The following is a 13,384-nucleotide window of genomic DNA, read 5'->3' on the forward strand; positions in this document are numbered from 1 at the left end:
GTCCAACTCTCACATCCATACATGACTAATGGAAAAACCATAGCCTTGATTACACAGACCTTAGTCGGCAAAGTAATGTCTCTGCTTTTGAATGTGCTATCTAGGTTGGTCATAACTTTTCTTCCAAGGAGTAAGCGTCCTTTAATGTCATGGCTGCAGTCACCATCTGCAGTGATTTTGGAGCCCCCAAAAAATAAAGTCTGACACTGTTTCCACTGTTTCTCCATCTATTTCCCATGAAGTGATGGGACCAGATGCCATGATCTTCGTTTTCTGAATGTTGAGCTTTAAGCCAACTTTTTCACTCTCCTCTTTCACTTTCCTCAAGAGGCTTTTGAGTTCCTCTTTACTTTCTGCCATAAGGGTGGTGTCATCTGCATATCTGAGGTGACTGATGTTTCTCCCAGCAATCTTGATTCCAGCTGGGTTTCTTCCAGTCCAGCGTTTCTCATGATGTACTCTGCATAGAAGTTAAACAAGCAGGGTGACAATATGCAGCCTTGACGTACTCCTTTTCCTATTTGGAACCAGTCTGTTGTTCCATGTCCAGTTCTAACTGTTGCTTCCTGACCTCCATACACATTTCTCAAGAGCCAGGTCAGGCGGTCTGGTATTCCCATCTCTCTCAGAATCTTCCACAGTTTCTTGTGATCCACACAGTCAAAGGCTTTGGCATAGTCAATAAAGCAGAAATAGATGTTTTTCTGGAACTCTCTTGCTTTTTCCATGATCCAGCAGATGTTGGCAATTTGGTCTCTGGTTCCTCTGCCTTTTCTAAAACCAGCTTGAACATCAGGAAGTTCACGGTTCACGTACTGCTGAAGCCTGGCTTGGAGAATTTTGAGCATTACTTTACTAGCATGTGAGATGAGTGCAATTGTGTGGTAGTTTGAGCATTCTTTGGGATTGGAATGAAAACTGACCTTTTCCAGTCCTGTGGCCACGGCTGAGTTTTCCACATTTGCTGGCATATTGAGTGCAGCACTTTCACAGCATCATCTTTCAGGATTTGAAATAGCTCAACTGGAATGCCATCACCTCCACTAGCTTTGTTCGTTGTGATGCTTTCTAAGGCCCACTTGACTTCACATTCCAGGATGTCTGGCTCTAGATGAGTGATCACACCATCGTGATTATCTGGGTTATGAAGATCTTTTTTGTACAGTTCTTCTGTGTATTCTTGCCACCTCTTCTTAATATCTTCTGCTTCTGTTACGTCCATACCATTTCTGTCCTTTATCGAGCCCATCTTTGCATGAAATGTTCCCTTGGTATCTCTCATTTTCTTGAAGAGATCTCTAGTCTTTCCCATTCTGTTGTTTTCCTCTATTTCTTTGCATTGATCGCTGAAGAAGGCTTTCTTATCTCTTCTTGCTATTCTTTAGAACTCTGCATTCAGATGCTTATATCCTTCCTTTTCTCCTTTGCTTTTCGCTCTTCTTTTCACAGCTATTTGTAAGGCCTCCCCAGACAGCCATTTGCTTTTTTTTGCATTTCTTTTCCATGGAGATGGTCTTGATCCATGTCTCCTGTACAATGTCATGAACCTCATTCCATAGTTCATCAGGCACTCTATCTCTCAGATCTAGGCCCTTAAATCTATTTCTCATTTCCACTGTATAATCCTAAGGGATTTGATTTAGGTCATACCTGAATGGTCTAGTGGTTTTCTCTACTTTCTTCAATTTAAGTTTGAATTCGGTAATAAGGAGTTCATGATCTGAGCCACAGTCAGCTCCTGGTCTTGTTTTTGTTGACTGTATAGAGCTTCTCCATCTTTGGCTGCAAAGAATATAATCAATCTGATTTCGGTGTTGACCATCTGGTGATGTCCATGTGTAGAGTCTTCTCTTGGGTTGTTTGAAGAGAGTGTTTGCTACGACCAGCGCATTTTCTTGACAAAACTCTATTAGATGTGTTAATACACATCAATTTAGTAGACATCAACCTTGGAATTAACTTTTACTGCATAGGCTTAACAGTTTTGCAAATTTTCAGTGCAAATGAAGTAATAGGTTCTGAGTTTTTAAAGTCTTTAATTTATAACTGTCTACTTATGTATACTTGCCAAGTATACACTAGGTCCTCTCACCAAACCAATCTGTGGGGTGTACATCTCTCTGTAGGTGAGCATGCTGTTGGCTCTTCACCTCTTCTCACCTGAGGAGCAGGGGAACTTCTGTAACAGTGCCCTGGAATAGGGTGAGGCTGATCCACTAGTGTGGCTGACTCCTCCTCTGTGCCACGGAGGGGCATGCTGAGTCCACAGGGTGGCAAGTTTATAGCACCTCACACCTTGCTCTCCAACTCAGGTCAGGTCCTAACACGCTATGGCCCTCTCCTTCCGCTGACACCAGCCAGAACCCGTTTCAAGATTTCTCCTTTCTGGAGGAAATCTCAGGGATGCACCCCTCTTCTTCCCTGTACTCTAATCTCTCACCTCAGGAACGACATAAAGTAATATCCTTAACATTCCCCCCTAAATCTCATCGCCAGGCTTTGACCTGAGGCCTCATTCCTCAGAGGGCTCCAGCCTAGCTTGCTCTGCATAACTCTGGACCAGGTTAACCAGATGCCCCTATGGCGCCTCCACTGTGAGACACTATGGATTTATCTTGTCCATGTCCCTGCCATGTTCTGATCTCCCCCCACGGAAGGTGCTCCCTGTTCCAATCGACCCGCTTTGATTCTTTCAGATGTTCAGGAGAAAAACAAAACAAAACTTGGGTAGTCCTTCCCACTCTTTTTTTCACTTAGTCATATTTGACGTAGCAGAAATATCTTAGTTCCATCTTTAAAATCTCTCCAGAATTTAATGACTTATCCACTCCCAACCCTTCCTGTCACTGTTCTAGAACAGCCCCCACAACATTCCTGGAGTTTATAGTCTCCTTACTGATGTGCCTGCCTCCCTCCTCATCACCTCCACCCCACCCTAGTTTGTCTTCTCCTAAGTTTTGGCATACTTAAAAAATTACTGATCAGATCAAATCCCTGCATGGCGGAGGACGTTGTACTTGTACTCGCCTCACCCTGCCATTCCAGGAACGACTACTGCTCACCGCCTCTGCTCCCCGAGGTTGTGAACACCCACGTTTCCCGAAAGCTCCCGGCTCAGTCGCAGTCCTAAGCCTTTGCTCCCGCTAGTCCCTGCGCGGGTAGCACTCTTCCACGCCCCAACAAAAAAGCCGTCAGAAATGGTGGCTCCAGCCACAAGCGCCCCGGACCCTAGACCACAAAGACCTCGATAAACACCACTCATTCCGGCTCGTACGATTCTGGGGTGGGGGTCGCGACGCGCCAAGACCCGGGGAACGCAGCACCCACCTAAGCGGGTCCACTGCTGCCGCCGCCATCAGTCACGACCACAGAGTCTGGAGGGATCTCACGTCGGAACTGCGCACCGCTGCCCATTGGCATTGTGGCAGAATCCTCGCGAGAGCTGCCACCGCCCAGCCTCTTTGTAGCGAGAATAGGGTCTCCTCCCGCGCCTTCTCGCTTTCTGTCACCTCTGAACTAGACCACAGATCCCGAGGTTCTACGCAGACAGGTCGACCAAGGACCGATAAGATGTCCGCCGCGAGAAAGATGCCGGAAGTCCCTCCCAGACGACCTGGCACGTACAGAAACACCTTAGCAGTGACGCCGCTCTGTGGCGCAGAGGCTTCTGGTTAATGTAGTTTCCGCTGAGACAACCGTTGCCGCGTTTCGCAGACGCCCATGCGGCCTTGGTTAACGCCCATTGTTATCACAAGGGGCGCTGGGGCATCGCGGCTCCGAGGATGGGGCAGCGCTTCACTCTTAAGAAGCCCGCACACAGCTACCATGTAGGGATACCTACCATCTGTAGGGATGGAAGAAACGTTTAGAAATGTCCTCTCAGATATTCCCCAAAGCTCTAAGACCTAAGTTCAGTTCAGTTCAGTCGCTCAGTCATGTGCAACTCTTTGCGACCCCATGAATCGCAGCATGCCAGGCCTCCCTGTCCATCACCAACTCCCGAAGTTCACTCAAACTCATGTCCATCCAGTTGGTGATGCCATCCAACCAGCTCATCATCTGTCTTCCCCTTCTCCTCCTGCCCCCAATCGTTCCCAGCATCAGTCTTTTTCAATGAGTCAACTCTTCACATGAGGTGGCCAAAGTCCTGGAGTTTCAGCTTTAGCATCATTCCTTCCAGTGAAAACCCAGGACTGATCTCCTTCAGAATGGACTGGTTGGATCTCCTCGCAGTCCAAGGGACTCTCAAGAGTCTTCTCCAACACCACAGTTCAAAAGTATCCATTCTCCGGCGCTCAGCTTTCTTCACAGTCCAACTCTCACATCCATACATGACCACAGGAAAAACCATAGCCTTGACTAGACGGAACTTAGTCGGCAAAGTAATGTCTCTGCTTTTCAATATGTTATCGAGGTTGGTCATAACTTTTCTTCCAAGGAGTAGTCTTTTAATTTCACTGTAATCACCATCTGCTGTGATTCTGGAGCCCCAAAAAATAAAGTCTGACACTGTTTCCATTGTTTCCCCATCTACTTACCATGAAGTGATGGGAACGGATGCCATGATCTTCGTTTTCTGAATACTGAGCTTTAAGCCAACTTTTTCGCTTTCCTCTTTCACTTTCATCAAGAGGCTTTTGAGTTCCTCTTCACTTTCTGCCATAAGGGTGGTGTCATCTGCATATCTGAGGTTATTGATATTTCTCCTGGCAATCTTGATTCCAGCTTGTGTTTCTTCCAGTCCAGCGTTTCTCATGATGTACTCTGCATATAAGTGAAATAAGCAGGGTGACAATATACAGCCTTGACATACTCCTTTTCCTATTTGGAACCAGTCTGTTGTTCCATGTCCAGTTCTAACTGTTGCTTTCTGACCTGCATACAGATTTCTCAAGAGGCAGGTCAGGTGGTCTGGTATTCCCATCTCTTTCAGAATTTTCCACAGTTTATTGTGATCCACACGGTCAAATGCGTTGGCATAGTCGATAAAGCAGAAATAGATGTTTTTCTGGAACTCTCTTGCTTTTTTGATGATCCAGGTAAATGTCACTCTGAGTCCAGTCACACTCCACTCATATTTCCTTTATTCAAAAACACTTACAGATGGAAGCCTTAAGTGGTTTTTGTGAGTTTCAGCTGTGTTAGGGATAAGAGCAACTTATCACTGAAGGCTCAGATGATGGTTAGCTTTTTTTTTTGTTTTAAACAAAGTATCTTTTAAATAAAAAGTACACCAATACTTTAAATAGAGTAGTCCTTTTTTTTTTTTTTTTGGATTATAGTGCTATTGCACACAATAGGCTACAGTATAAACATAGCTTTTATTTTAGCTGGGAGACCAAAAAATTATGTGACTTTCTTCCACTTCTCCGAATGTGAGAAATCTTTTAACCAAAGCTCCAGCCTCATTCAACACCAAAGAGTTCATGCAGGAGCAAGGCCTTATGAGTGCATGGAATGTGGGAAATCCTTTAGAAAAAGATTCAGACTCACTCTACATCAGAGAATTCACACTAGAGAAAAACCTTATCAGTGCAGTTGAACGTGGAAAATCATTTAGCCAAAACTACAACCTCATTCAGCACCATAAACTTCACACTAGATGAAGGCCTCGAGTACAGCCAACATGAGAAAGCCTTCAGTTAACGATCTGCTCTGACTGAACACCAAAATCTCAATTCAGACCTTAAGTTTTGGGAACTCTACTTATGTGGGGGAAAAAAACAAGCTTTCTGCATGACAAAATGTACATGAGGTAATGGCCTTTGACCTTGAAGGAATGTGCTCTCTGCTCCGTGTGATAGCACTAGAGAGCCTCTGTGAGGAGCCATCTGCCATGGGCTGCAGGTATGTGAGGAACCTTCAGGAGCCGTGTTTCCTATTTTACCTGCTCAGGACCCTTGCCATAATTAAGTCCCTGCCAGGTTATGGCAGAAGTCATCTCACCTTTGCCACCAGACAGATCCTCATGGTGTATCTGTCACCACAGCATGCTCAGAGAAGACAGATGTCTGTCTATCTGCAGAGGCAGCCGTAAAGAGGAAGGGGTAACAGGTGAGGGCAGAAAAGTTGGGTGAAGCCAGGAACTAAAAGTCAGAGTTAAAATGACAAGTTGGCCAAGTATAAAGAACGAGGGAAAAGATGCAAACGAGGTGTGGTTCCCAGCAATGGCTCCAAAACACTAAACAGGTTCCTGGTAAGATGTGAACTCTGATGTCATGTTCTCATCCCACCTAGCCCAGGCCCCTGCATTCCATCTTGCCATGGTAGGACTGACATCCATTCTGAGAGACATCCAGGTCTCCCCTGCAACCCATGCTGAGCAACTACATGGAACCTAGAAAGCTAAAGTCCTGAGGGAAAGGTAAGACAGGTAAATGGCCAGTACCAGCCCAGAGAAACTTATCACATGACCGATCACAGAAAAGAAAACTAAATGTTACAAAAGAACCTCAGGTGAGGGTATCAGGAAAATAGCTCATTGAGCACCTAAGTAGTGCCCACCTCAGTGATGGCAATTCTCAGCACAGGCAAGTATGAAAGAACTGTGAGAAGAAGGGAGCCAAACCAAGCAATCATGGGTCTGCAAAGTGATCCAACCACGGAAAGGACAAGCAAGATGGGATCCATTCAGCTTCCTACTAGGCTTCGGGAGAGCAGGTATTGACAGTCCAAGGAGAGAAAAGGGTAGAGCAAACAACTCAGCCCTGGCAACAATAGTATCTACCCAAGGAACTAGGGAAAAAAGTAACCCCCATGGTTTGGATGCAGGAAGGACAGAGCAGCCCCTAAGGAAAAGCAGAAAGGCAAAATCTAGCCCAGGTCACAGTGGGTGATTGTGCAGGCCTTACCCAGTGAGGATATAAGTGCAAAGACCTGCAGCATCACGTCATGGTACTGGCTCCTCTGAGCCTCATTAAGGCGGCTCCATTCCTCCCAGGAAAATACACAGCCACGTCCTCCAGAGTCACATTGCCCTGTCATGATGGGGACAGAGGAAACCACCGGCCCTCTCTCTGACGATCCACAATCCATCCTGCACACATCTACCACACACCCAGGTTTCGCTTGGGCTTTCCACTTCAGCTGAGATACCAGAACCTGAAGCCACCGGTACTGCTCTCCACTCGTGGTTCCACTCATTGTGCCCCGCCCTCAACAACTACACACAGGGAGGCAAAGAGATGCCATCAGAGAGATGCTCAGGGACAGAATTGCAGGACACAATCCGTTCCTGCCAGGGCTTCCCTGGTGGCTCAGCCGGCAAAGAATCCCCTGACAATGCAGGAGACCCAGATTTGATCCCTGGGTCGGGAAGATTCCCTAGAGAGGGAAATGGTAACCCTCTCCAATATTCTTGCTTGGAAAATTCCATGGACAGAGGAGCCTGGCAGGCTACAGACCATGGGGTTGCAAAGAGTCAGACATGACTGAGCAACTAAACATCCATTCCTGCCAGGCAGTTCCCATGGGATCTTCCATATCATGCCTCACAACACACATTACCCTTATATATCCTACACCAGGGCCCAAGAGCCATCGATTCATGCTTCCTACCTCCACATGTATCTCTCTCACAGCTCCAGACCCCACAGCTGCGTCTTTGCAGCCACTGCCAACTCCTGGTCCCACACCACAGTCATCTCCTTGGACTCATGCCAGAGAACAGGGCAAAACAAAACAGTATCCAGTTCTACCCAAGACCTCTCATGGATCCAAACACCATTTGAAAATCTCTTCAGTTCAGTTCAGTTCAGTTGCTCAGTCATGTCCGACTCTTTCCGAACCCATGAATCAAAGCATGCCAGGCCTCCCTGTCCATCACCATCTCCCGGAGTTCACTCAGAGTCACGTTCATTGAATCCGTGATGCCATCCAGCCATCTCATCCTCCGTCGTACCCTTCTCCTCCGGCCCCCAACCCCTCCCAGCATCAGAGTCTTTTCCAATGAGTCAACTCTTCAAATGAGGTGGCCAAAGTACTGCAGTTTCAGCTTTAGCATCGTTCCTTCCAAAGAAATCCCAGGGCTGATCTCCTTCAGAATGGACTAGTTGGATCTCCTTGCAGTCCAAGGGACTCTCAAGAGTCTTCTCCAACACCACAGTTCAAAAGCATCAATTCTTCGGCGCTCAGCCTTCTTCACAGTCCAACTCTCACATCCATACATGACCATTGGAAAAACCATAGCCTTGACTAGATGGACCTTAGTCGGCAAAGTAATGTCTCTGCTTTTGAATGTGCTATCTAGGTTGGTCATAACTTTTCTTCCAAGGAGTAAGCGTGTTTTAATGTCATGGCTGCAGTCACCATCTGCAGTGATTTTGGAGCCCTCCAAAATAAAGTCTGACACTGTTTCCACTGTTTCCCCATCTATTTCCCATGAAGTGATGGGACCGGATGCCATGATCTTCGTTTTCTAAATGTTGAGCTTTAGGCCAACTTTTTCGCTTTCCTCTTTCACTTTCATCAAGAGGCTTTTCAGTTCCTCTTCACTTTCTGCCATAAGGGTGGTGTCATCTGCATATCTGAGGTTATTGATATTTCTCCTGGCAATCTTGATTCCAGCTTGTGTTTCTTCCAGTCCAGCGTTTCTCATGATGTACTCTGCATATAAGTGAAATAAGCAGGGTGACAATATACAGCCTTGACATACTCCTTTTCCTATTTGGAACCAGTCTGTTGTTCCATGTCCAGTTCTAACTGTTGCTTCCTGACCTGCATACAGATTTCTCAAGAGGCAGGTCAGGTGATCTGGTATTCCCATCTCTTTCAGAATTTTCCACATTTTCTTGTGATCCACACAGTCAAAGGCTTTGGCATAATCAATAAAGCAGAAGTAGATGTTTTTCTGGAACTCCCTTGCTTTTTCCATGATCCGGATGTTGGCAATTTGATCTCTGGTTCCTCTGCCTTTTCTGAAACCAGCTTGAACATCAGGGAGTTTACGGTTCACATATTGCTGAAGCCTGGCCTGCAGAATTTTGAGCGTTACTTTACTAGCATGTGAGATGGGTGCAATTGTGCGGTAGTTTGAGCATTCTTTGGCATTGCCTTTCTTTGGAATTGGAATCAAAACTGACCTTTTCCAGTCCTGTGGCCAAATTTGCTCACATATTGAGTGCAGCACTTTCACAGCATCATCTTTCAGATTTGAAACAGCTCAACTGGAATTCCATCACCTCCATTAGCGTTGTTCATAGTGATGCTTTCTAAGGCCCACTTGACTTCACATTCCAAGATGTCTGACTCTAGATGAGTGATCACATCATCATGATTATCTGGGTCGTGAAGATCTTTTTTGTACAGTTCTTCCGTGTATTCTTGCCACCCCTTCTTAATATCTTCTGCTTCTGTTAGGTCCAGACCATTTCTGTCCTTTATCGAGCCCATCTTTGCATGAAATGTTCCCTTGGTATCTCTAATTTTCTTGAAGAGATCTCTAGTCTTTCCCATTCTGTTCTTTTCCTCTATTTCTTTGCATTGATCGCTGAAGAAGGCTTTCTTATCTCTTCTTGCTATTCTCTGGAACTCTGCATTCAGATGCTTATATCTTTCCTTTTCTCCTTGGCTTTTCGCTTCTCTTCTTTTCACAGCTATTTGTAAGTCCTCCCCAGACAGCCATTTTACTTTTTTGCATTTCTTTTTCATGGGGGTGGTCTTGATCCCTGTCTCCTGTACAATGTCACGAACCTCTGTCCATAGTTCATCAGGCACTCTATCTATCAGATCTAGACCCTTAGGTCTATTTCTCACTTCCACTGTATAATCATAAGGGATTTGATTTAGGTCATACCTGAATGTTCTAGCGGTTTTCCCTACTTTCTTCAATTTGAGTCTGAATTTGGTAATAAGGAGTTCATGATCTGAGCCACAGTCAGCTCCTGGTCTTGTTTTTGTTGACTGTATAGAGCTTCTTCATCTTTGGCTGCAAAGAATATAATCAATCTGATTTTGGTGTTGACCACCTGGTGATGTCCATGTGTAGAGTCTTCTCTTGTGTTGTTGGAAGAGGGTGTTTGCTACGACCAGTGCATTTTCTTGGCAAAATTCTATTAGTCTGTGCCCTGCATTCCAAGGCCAAATTTGCCTGTAACTCCAGGTGTTTCTTGACTTCCTACTTTTGCATTCCAGTCCCCTATAATGAAAAGGACATCTTTTGTGGGTGTTAGTTCTAAAAGGTCTTGTAGATCTTCATAAAACCGTTCAACTTCAGCTTCTTCAGCATTACTGTTTGGGGCATAGACTTGGATAACTGTGATATTGAATGGTTTGCCTTGGAGACAAACAGAGATCATTCTGTCGTTTTTGAGATTGCATCCAAGTACTGCATTTCGGACTCTTTTGTTGACCATGATGGCTACTCTCTTTCTTCTGAGGGATTCCTGACCACAGTAGTAGATATAATGGTCATCTGAGTTAAATTCAAACATTCCAGTCCATTTTAGTTTGCTGATTCCTAGAATGTCGATGTTCACACTTGCCATCTCGTTTGACCACTTCCAGTTTGCCTTGATTCATGGACCTGACATTCCAGGTTCCTATGCAATAATGCTCTTTACAGCATCGGATCTTGCTTCTATCACCAGTCACATCCACAACTGGGTATTGTTTTTGCTTTGGCTCCATCCCTTCATTCTTTCTGGAGTTATTTCTCCACTGATCTCCAGTAGCATATTGGGCACCTAATGACCTGGGGAGTTCCTCTTTTGGTATCCTATCATTTTGCCTTTTCATACTGTTCATGGGGTTCTCAAGGCAAGAATACTGAAGTGGCTTGCCATTCCCTTCTCCAGTGGACCACATTCTGTTGTCCCTAATTGTCGCTTTAACATTAGTCATACTGAATCATATGTGAATTTTAGATACCTATAACTCTCTACCTAGATAGTATATTGAAAAGCAGAGACATTACTTTGCCAACAAATGTCCGTCTAGTCAAGGCTACGGTTTTTCCAGTGGTCATGTATGGATGTGAGAGTTGGACTGTGAAGAAGGCTGAGCACCGAAGAATTGATGCTTTTGAACTGTGGTGTTAGAGAAGACTCTTGAGAGTCCCTTGGACTGCAAGGAGATCCAACCAGTCCATTCTAAAGGAGATCAGCCCTGGGAGTTCACTGGAAGGAATGATGCTAAAGCTGAAACTCCAGTACTTTGGCCACCTCATGGGAAGAGTTGACTCATTGGGAAAGACTCTGATGCTGGGAAGGATTGGGGGCAGGAGGAGAAGGGGACGACAGAGGATGAGATGGCTGGATGGCATCACTGACTCGATGGACATGAGTTTGAGTGAACTCTGGAAGTTGGTGATGGACAGGGAGGCCTGGCATGCTGTGATTCATGGGGTCACAAAGAGTCGGACACGACTGAGTGACTGAACTGAACTGAACTGAACTCTCTACCAGGCTTACCAGGTGGCTCAGTGGTAAAGAATCCACCTGCCAAGCATGAGACACTGGTTCAATCCCTCGTTGAAGAGACCCTGGAGTAGAAAATATCAACTGCCCCAGTACACCTGCCTGGAAAATTCCATGGACAGAGGAGCCTGGAGGGCTACAGTTCATGGGGTTGCAAAGAGTCAGAAGCAATTGAGTTCACACAAACATGCCAAACCACACCGCAGATTCCCAGACTTCTCTGCCAGCTGCCTACCTGATGCCACCACTCATTTGTTCTCTGAAAAAAAGAAAAAACTCAGAATGGAAACCCAGCCAAAAACAAAAACTCCTGTATACCCAAGGAAAATCTTACTACTGAACATCTCATCTCAAAGTTAGTGATGCTTCCAAGCTTTCAGTTGCAAGACCAAAGCTTTACCATCAACCCTGACTCTTAGCTTTCTCCCTCTCACCCTCAAAATCAGAAAATCTGGGCAGCCTATCTCAAATAATGAATCCAGAATCCAACCACTTCTTCCACCTCCACAGCCACTACTCTGGTCCGTGACCATGCATCAGGACTTCTGCAGTAGCCTCCTCCCTGGTCAGCCTTCCTCCTCCCAAAGTCTGTTTTCCACTCTGTAACCAGATGAAGCCTGGAAGTAAGGTTATCTCCCTGCTCTGTTCCAAATCTGCGTTACTTCCACAGCAGATGCCCAGCTTCACAGACAACCTCATTAGAAGACTGACTCCTCTCCCCCTGCTCTCTGTTCCTAAAAGAAAGATCTGTGTGTGCCCTGTTCCCAGCTGTGGCCACACAACCAACCACTTGCACATGCTGGTAGGTGTTCCTGAGATAATCTTCTACACCTTTTCCCATTGGTGGCAGAAAGAGCAATTCCTCCAGAAAATCCTTTGGCCTGAACTCAGAATGAGTCTAGATGATTTCTCCCAGGTCCCCAGACCCAAGAGCTGGGAAAATGGTAGGCGAAGAGTCCTAGGACACCACAATCTCAGGTTCTACGAATGAGATCCAAACCAGCGAGGGCCTGGGACACCCTCCACTTCTCTGTGTAGGTTCCATTAAATGATTCTTTAGCCATGGGGATCTGTGAGTAGAAGCAAGCCATAGAGGTGCATTCCAAGGGGTTCAAACCTCCCCTGTACCTCTCACCAACCCTGGAGACCAGATAACCTCGAGTTAAAAGACTAAACTCTGTGCTTCAGTCAGCAGAGCTGCCTCTTTGCAGCTATGCTGGACAAGGACTCACCCTCCCTGCACCTCACTGCCCGCATCATTCCCATTTCAGTCTGTTCTCTGAGTAGCTCTTAGAAAATCCTAAATCAGACTGTGTCTTCTTTTCACAACTCTCCATGGCTCAATGGGTTCTCAGAAGTGAAAGTGAAATTGTTAACTGCTCAGTCCTGTACGACTCTTTGTGACCCCACAGACTGTAGCCTGCCAGGCTCCCCCATCCATGGAATTCTCCAAGCAAGAATACTAGAGTGGGTTGCCATTCCCTTCTCTGATGAATTTTTCCCACCCAGGGATTGAACCTAGGTGGATTCTTTATTTTCTGAGCCCACAAAACTCTCAGCTTGACAATCTAGGCGAGACTCCACCCCACACTCTCTGCTCCAGGCAGATACAAGACAGATCCCAGTTTTTTTCGAATTCTCCCACCACAGTCCAACCTCCAAGCCTCTGCGCCTGTGGGTCCCTTTCCCACTCGCCATCACAGTCTGTCAGACACAGCCCATCAGTCCATCCCAAGCCTTACAGTCTGTTAGTCCACACACGACTACCTAACCGTCCTGGACCCCATTTCCTGGGCTGTGGGCACATGAGCAGGTGCCTTGGACTAAAGAGGAACTGAAGAGCCTCTTGGTGAAAGTGAAAGAGGAGAGTGAAAAAGCTGGCTTAAAGCTCAACATTAAAAAAACTAAGATCATGGCATCCAGTCCCATTACTTCATGGCAAATAGATGGGGAAACAATGGAAACAATGA

The 13,384-nt window shown here is 45.9% G+C and overlaps 1 protein-coding gene across 2 annotated transcripts in view; it reads right to left on the minus strand.

Moving 5' to 3' along the window:
• Window positions 1–3,589, minus strand: part of ZNF134 (zinc finger protein 134) — a 9,609-nt gene extending 6,020 nt beyond the window's left edge. For both annotated transcript variants that reach the window (XM_040251810.1, XM_040251811.1), the window contains exon 1: window positions 3,328–3,589. The gene's annotated coding sequence lies outside the window, so the exon portion shown is untranslated. The remainder of the gene's footprint in view (window positions 1–3,327) is intronic.
• Window positions 3,590–13,384: the final 9,795 nt, after the last annotated feature.

Source organism: Oryx dammah, unplaced genomic scaffold, assembly GCF_014754425.2.
Source record: "Oryx dammah isolate SB20612 unplaced genomic scaffold, SCBI_Odam_1.1 HiC_scaffold_13, whole genome shotgun sequence".
NCBI lineage: Eukaryota > Metazoa > Chordata > Mammalia > Artiodactyla > Bovidae > Oryx > Oryx dammah.